General features: G+C 42.0%; 1 protein-coding gene across 3 annotated transcripts in view; it reads right to left on the reverse strand.

Moving 5' to 3' along the window:
* Window positions 1-496: 496 nt before the first annotated feature.
* Window positions 497-7,688, reverse strand: part of Treml4 (triggering receptor expressed on myeloid cells like 4) — a 12,087-nt gene continuing 4,895 nt past the window's right edge. For 2 of the 3 annotated variants that reach the window (XM_019208476.2, XM_019208477.2), the window contains exons 5-7: window positions 7,130-7,187; window positions 1,425-1,560; window positions 497-1,037 (exon numbers count right to left, since the gene is read on the reverse strand). The gene's annotated coding sequence lies outside the window, so the exon portion shown is untranslated. Of the gene's footprint in view, window positions 1,038-1,424; window positions 1,561-6,567; window positions 6,718-7,129; window positions 7,188-7,688 lie in introns of all 3 variants that reach the window. The other variant, XM_033766434.1, reaches the window with a different exon arrangement.

A 7,688-nucleotide genomic window follows, 5' to 3' on the forward strand; every position in this document is an offset into this window, starting at 1 on the left:
TCGTGGCTGGCATCCAGCTGGTACACACTGGTCCCTCCAGGGGGTCACTGTTCTGAGTGGCGAATGCCCAGGACTCACTGGATATTAAATGTTCTGAATGTGACACTAGGCTGCTCTCGTTTTATGGAAGTGATATCTTCTACTCCCTGAAACATTTCTCTTTCACTCCCACCCAGTTGTTTTGTTTTACTCCTTTTGGAGGGGGATACCAGGGATAGAACTCAGGTCCTTGCGCTTGCAAGGCAGGTGGCAGAACCACTGAGCCAAATCCCCAGCCCAGTTGTTTTGTTTTATTCAACTTGGTTTTCTCCTTTAGGCTACAAATCTACTTACATGTTGAACAAACAGAAAATTGGATCTTGGTCAGATCTTACGTGTGAATGACTGATTTTCATTGCATCTGAGTTTTTCTTGAACTTCTAAGACTTCCTCAATTTTCAGTCTGCTGATCACAGCCTTCCTTCATTTCAATTTCATTATTTATTTTAAAGCCATTTTTATCTCAGATTAAGATACCTGAGGTGGGAGGACTGGAAGCTAAGGGGATCCACTCACAGATCTTGCTCAGTTGCCCCTGACAAAGTTCAGTCCTAGAGGTTGAATTTGAGCACAAGAAGGAAGACATAGAGGTGTAGCATTGCAGAGCGAGGCAACAGCAGGAATCCTGGCGCCCAGCGGAGGCAAGCAGAAGGATGCAAGATCCCTGGGAAGCGCGGGGCATGTGTGCAGGTGGGGGAAGACGCCGGGCGGGGTGCTGGGTCACAGTGGAAAGCACTGGATATAGATCATCGCTGCCATGGACAGCCAGTCTGGGGGCAGGGCAGAGGAAGTGGATCTTAGACTGCTCTGTATCACTGATGATGGGCCACTGGGAGTTATCTCCCTGGGTTTGTGTACTGCCCTTCATCGGGGGTAGGAGAACAGGTGTTCCTTCTGTGTCCAGGGACATAGTCGAATGCACTCATGGGCTTTGGGGCCTGGATGAAGCTGGTGCAATCAGAAGCCTCCATCATTTTGTCACCAGTGTCCTTGTGACCCTGGGGAGGGGGGGTGAGTAGGAAACATAAATTAAAGTGAGCCCTTTCCTCTGCCCCTCTTCCCCACGCCTTGTCTTACCCTGGCCCGTTTCCTAATCTCCTCTTCCCCTCCCTTCTGCCCTCCACCTGCTTCCAACCTGCCCCTTCTCCCTGACGCCCAACCTGCTACTCTCTGCTTTCTCCTCCTGCCCCTGAGGATGCGGGCCCAGGAAAGCCTCTCTTTCCCTGAGGTCTGTTTCTGAAGGAAAGGCAGAAGAGAGCCCAAGACATAATGACCACTTCAATGACACCTGGCTGTGACTCTCCGGACCACCTTCCTCCCAGCCATCTTTCTGGCGCGGGAGCTGGCCTGGATGCATGAACCCCACACCTAGCCCATCCACTCACCCTGTAGCAGCACCTGCAGCACAGAACCATGCACAGGGCTGACAGCGACAGACCCTTGACTGCCAGAAGACCACACTGCAGGAGGAACAGGAGCTCAGGGTTAGCAGTATGCAGGGAGGAGGGGGCACTGGAGTTCCTGGAAGGAAGGAAAGAGCGGAGGGCAGGACGGCACCTGCTCCTCTCTCCCCCAGGTAGGGAGGGGGCAGCCAACACCCTCCCCAGGAGCCATCAACCAGCCTTCCTGGGTGCCACCAGCATCCTTACTCCGCCAGTGGGAAAGGTGAAGGTGGTGTTTCATGGTTGTGGTTAGTGACATTTCTTTGATTATTAGCAGGTGTGAGTCTTAATCATTTGCCTTTCAGATTTCCTCGCCTCTTAACTGCCTATAGCGGGCTTTGCCCATCTCTGCGGGATTCCAGCCTTTTCCCTGTGGATTAGCAACAGCCCGGTGCAGACCACAGGTGATACTGCTGTGCTTGTTTTAGACAGTTGCAATTCAGTTCATTTTCCCGACTCTTACCTGCTTGAGAACTTTTCCAATAGCATTATACATTGAACATAATTTCTTACTCTTGAGGCCACTGATTTGATTCTATTGTTTTTGTCCCTACAGTTTGCGTTTTGAAAGTTTTGTGTACGAAGTCTTTCCTTACCCCTAGGCCACCAGATAGTCATCTGCAGTATTTTTCCTTTTGTATTTTTTTTCCAATTTTCATTTTGTGTTAGTACCTTGAGACTATAATGTTAAGTGAAAAAAGTCAGACCCACAAGCTTAATATAGCATGATTTCTCTTATCTGAGAAATCCAATGTATAAATAAAGAGCAAAATAAAACATGATAGGACACAGAGGGATCTTTTGCAGCATTTTTTCCTAAGGACTTAATTTTACTTTATACACACACACACACACACACACACACACACACACACACACACGCACACACTCTGAAGCTACCTGGAGTCCATCTTTGTATGTAATTACATAATTAGATACCACCCCACACTGGTGTCAGCTGTATTGCCTAACATTTAGGAGAATAAGTCCTTGATTATATTTTTACTTTTTCATGGTAGCTACTCATGCATCTTTATTCTTCCATATAATTTTAGAGTAAATTGATCAAGGGCTAGGGAGCTGGTCAGTGGCACCACGCCTACCTTGCAAAGTGCAAAGTGCAAGGTCCTGAGTTCGATCCCTGGTACTGGGGGCAAAAAAACTACAGTAAATTGATCAAGTTCTTTTTAAAAATTGAGCTCAAGGGCCAGGGATTTAGCTCAGTGGTGCTGCCAACTGCCTTGTAAGTGCAAAGTCCTGAGTTCGATCCCTGGTATTAAAAAAAAAAATGAACTCAAGTTGTGATTGGAATTACATTTAGAGACTTTGATTTGGGGGGAATTGAAATTTTTATAATCTTATTTTCTCATCCAAGATCATGGGTTATTTCTATTTATTCAGATATATAATATATAGGTATATATATTATATATATCTATATATATTAGCATTTTAAGGTTTTCTATGAAGAGATCTGGGTTAAATTAATCCTTTCTAGAAACTATTTTGTTTTTGAAGTGAATGGAATTTTATTTTATTTAGATTTTGCTAAACAATTATTCCTAAGTGGAAAATTACTTTTGTTTGGGGGGAATACGAGGGTGATGTCTCACTGTGTTGCCCAGGCTGGCCTCAAACTCACAATCCTCCTGCCTCAGCCTCCCAAGTAGCTAGGATTACAGGTGTGAGCCACCACATCCAGCTTTTTAAAATTTTTGCCAGTTGGATCTGTCTTGAATCGGACAGCTTTGCTAAACTCTTTCATGAGATCTAATAGTCATTTGTTCTGCTTTCCTTTTTTTGGTATGGATGACCCTATCACCTGCAAGTGCGGTTTTCACAATTCTTGTCTTCTCTCGTCCATCTGCTTTCTTCTATCATTGGCCAGGACCTCTATTCTGAGTATTAGTGGTAGCTATAAGAATCCTTAATTTGTATTTATATTTTTTCCACTTAGTAATCATTTACTGTAGTCATTGGCATACAATCTTCACCAAGTTTTATCTTCCTATTTCTATTTTATGGATTTTTTTCCTTATACTATAGATGTATTGAACCTTTCCGAGGGCATTTTCTACAGCACTTGAAATTTTCCTGTACATTTATTACTTATTAATTATCATACTTACTCCATTTATATTGATCAGTTTTCTATGGCTGAATGACCCTTTCAGTCCTGAAATACACCCCACCAGATCACACTGATCATGACTCACTCTTTTCTGATACACTTTGCACTTAATCAGCTGGCATTCATTTTGCTTTTGACTTCACACCCAGCATGAATCTGTAATTTAATTTCCTTGTGCTATCTGTAGCCAGTTTTGAGGCACTAACCTCTACAAATGCACTGACAGCTGTTATGACTGTGTCTAAATGCCCCCCCCCAGAGCCTCGTGAGGTCATAAGTGGGGCTTTTCAGAGGCTGGTATGTGATGCTGGAGTCAAGGATGTGTGATTAGTTAATTACACTTAATTAGTCCACTGGATTGGTTTGGTATAGTTCTAGGTGTAGATAGTGGGTACCCTGCCCTGGGCATGAGTGCTCCCCACCCCAAAGGCATGTGTCTAGGATACACTATAAGGTATAGAAAGAGGGCCGCTGCCATTGCTTGTTGCTTACTGCTTGCTGCTTTGACGCTGCACTGCTTGCTTCCTTCTACCTGCCATGAACCCTTTCTCTGTGACACCCTTCTACCAGGCTACCCTGCCTTGGAGCCAGCCAACAGCTTTCACTTCTTTTCTATTTTGTGTAAAATTCTGCATAAAATATGAATCAAACATTTTCGTAAAAGTTTGGCAAAATCTGTAAATCTATCTGAGTCAGTCTCAAGTTTTCTATGAAGATGTGTTTTTAACTTTTCAATTTTTCATAATTACCAATCTACTCAATTCTATTACTTTCTAAATCTTGGCATATATATATATATATATAGTGTGTGTGTGTGTGTTTAACATATGCTAAGTTTCACATTTATTAAAGGTAGAAAGAAAAACAGGCTCTGCAGAGCAAATTTGGGCCAGGTAAAACTAGGAAAAGGGATTAAAAAATAAAAACACACACACCCTGCAACATAGGTTGGGCTACTGTGAGGAGATACAATGGCATTGGCATTTTACATTTTCATCTTTTTTTTTTTTTTTTTTTTTTTTTTTTTTTTTGGTACCAGGGATCGAACTCCAGTCCCCACAGTGGCAGAACAGCTGAGCTAAATCCCCAGCCCCTGGCATTTTACATTTTAAGGAATTTGTCTACTTGTCAGATTTCAGACTAGAATTTGCCCCTCAATTTGTTATTTATTTAAATCTCTTATCTTGGATGCAGCAGCAATATGTCTATTTTGTGAAACTTTTCAAAGAACCATTTATAGATTTCCTTTCGTTGCTTTTCTCTCTCATTTTTTTTTTTTTTTACTGAGAATCAAACTCAGAACCTTGCCCTTGCAAGGCAGGCATGGTGCCATTGAGCTAAATCCCTGGCCCTATTTCCACCATCTTAATCCATTTAATTTATTTCAGCCTTTGCCTTTTCATATTGAGAGATTTTGGTATCTTGACATTAATGTATCTTTATATATTGTTTATATATACTTATATATCTTTGGGCCTATTCTGTTGATCATTTTCTATCTTCTTGAACCAATTTTTAAACTTTTATGTTTTCCAATGAATTTAATTAAAGCTATTGTTTTCCCTCTAAATATTAGGTGTGCCCCATGATTTTTATGTAGTTTCTATTATCATAATATATTTTATTATACATTTAATAATTTATATTAAAGTTTATTAATAAATATTACTTAGTTTCAAAATGTGCTATTTTAGCTTTGCTTCATTCATTCATTCTTAATTTTGTTGCAATTAATTTTTAAATTATGTTTGGGGAATATATCCTGCAACATATTAATTCTTTGGAATTCAAGTTTATTTTAAATCCTCATATCAGATCTAATTTTATAAATATTCTCTATGTATTTAAAGACTACACATTATCTGTCTTTATGCAGAGTGTTTGATGAGTATATTCATGTGTATTGTATTATACAGTTTCTATGTATTTATACATAATGCATTTTATTATTTGTATTTACATAATTTAAAAATTCTTAACATGTACATGGATATTTTGAATATTTGAAAATCATAATGTACATACTTGTCCATATTATGTAAATGCTATAATACTTGGAATTTTTTAGTTGCCAGGTTTAGAATTTAAATTCTTCTGTTTATGAGCAGAGCATGGTGGCGCACGTGGGAGGCTGAGGCAGGAGGATCGCTGTGAGTTCAAGACCAGCCTGGGCTACACAGTGAGTTCCAGAGCAGTCTGAACTACATAGTGAGACCCTGTCTCAAAAAACAAACAAAAAAAGCTCTGTTTACTCTTAGTCTTATGGGTCTTCCTTTTTTTTTTTTTTTAGTTGTACCAGTAATCAAACTTGGGCCCTCATGCTTGCGAGGCAGGCAGTGGAACCACGGAGCCAAATCCCCGGCCCTTTCTGGTCTTCCATATTCTGAGAGAGATGTGACTTTCCAACTACACTTGTAAGTTACTTCTTCTCACATTTCTAGTAGGGTTGCTTCGCCTACTTTTTTTTTTTTTTTTTTTTTTTTTTTTTTAAAGACAGGATCTCACTATGTAGCCCAGGCTGGCCTTGAACTCTTGGCAATCTTCCTGCCTCAGCCTCCCAAGTGCTGGGATTACAGGTGTGTGCCAGTACACCTGGTGGTTCTTATTCTTGATTCATACTTAATTCGCCTCCTTAGCTGAACTGATCATATTAATTAAGAGTTATTGTACCGTTGGTTCCCATATCTGTCCTTTGGGTGGTATCCAGTGTTGGGTGTATTGTTATTCTGATATAATGTTTCCTCTAAGCTGCCACATTATTTGGGGCTGAGAGCTCACATTCTTCTGGCCTTAACAAGAATGCCCAATCTGGTGGTGAAGAGTTGGAGGATAAATCCTTTGACCTAGTGAGTTTTAGAAATATGGGGGGGGGGTCCTCCCCAGAGCACAGGATCCCAGGTAAACGCATTAGCTACCTTCTCAGACTCTTGGTTAGGGCTCTGTCTTTAAACTCACTGGGAGGTACTCCAGGGTCTGGAGCTCGAGCTGGGCAGACCAGGGAGTTTCCAGGAGGCTGGCCATATATTCCTCTCAAACGCTCGCTGCTTTAGCTGTGCCTCGTGGTTCTCAAAGTACCTGTGGCCTAGGCCAGGGCATCCTGTTTTTCTGCAAAGAGAAGGCCATGATGGCCTCAGTACCCCCAACTGCAAGGGTCAAGAGCGGAAGTTAAAAAGTTTGCTCCCCTGTCTGCGCCGGATGTGGTCACATTCCACACCTACCACTCAACACTCCTGCGTGGCCTCTACTTCCCATCTTTTCAGGTTCCATTCTGTTCCCTTCCAGATACCCATGCTTGAATGTCTTTTCTATAGTTCCTCCAAAGTGAAGGGCCTGAATCCTCCTCCTCCTCCTCCTCTCTACCCAGCTTTGAGTCTGGGCCGTGAGAGATCCTCTGCTGTAGGCTGTGCCCAGCCATCCTCCAAAAAATGCTCAAGTGCCCTTCCTGATTCAAAGGATTCTCCATGAACTTTCCAGCCATACCTTTCAGGATCCTCTTTCCAGGTGAAACCCGACTTACCTGTGCTTAGAGCCACGGATGGAAAGGCCAGGGGTCCCCTCTGGAGAAGTGACCAGAGCTAGGAGGACACAGAGTAGACAAGTTGCTCAAAGAACCAGAACACAACATGAGATTGGGCCCCCAGGACCGCAAGAAGAGGTAGAAAAAGGAGAGAACCAGCTCCTCGGGGTCCCAGACCAGTGGTAACTGGGTAACTGGGCCGAAGTTCTCTTCTTTATTCCTCTCAGTCTTTTTCTTCCTCTCTCTCCCTTTCTTTCCTTCTTTCATCTTTTGAGCTAGTACTTCAAAATTATACATAGGATGTCTCAATATATGTTTACATTGTCTTAATATTCAAAATGTAAAAATTAGTTCAGTTCGCTTACAAAGAAGGCAGCTAGCTAGGGAAAGGGTCTAAGATAAAAGAGTTGGGATACCAACCGTATCGATAAGAATTAAAGTCAAGGGCTGGGGGTTTAGCTCAGCGGTTCGGTGGCCTGCCTTGCAAGCGCGAAGACCAGAGTTCAATCCCCGGTACCAAAAAAAAAAAAAAAAAAAAAAAAAAAAAAAAAAAAAAAAA

This window comes from Fukomys damarensis, unplaced genomic scaffold, assembly GCF_012274545.1.
Source record: "Fukomys damarensis isolate Sample0158 unplaced genomic scaffold, DMR_v1.0_HiC HiC_scaffold_20, whole genome shotgun sequence".
In the NCBI taxonomy this organism is placed as follows: Eukaryota; Metazoa; Chordata; class Mammalia; order Rodentia; family Bathyergidae; genus Fukomys; species Fukomys damarensis.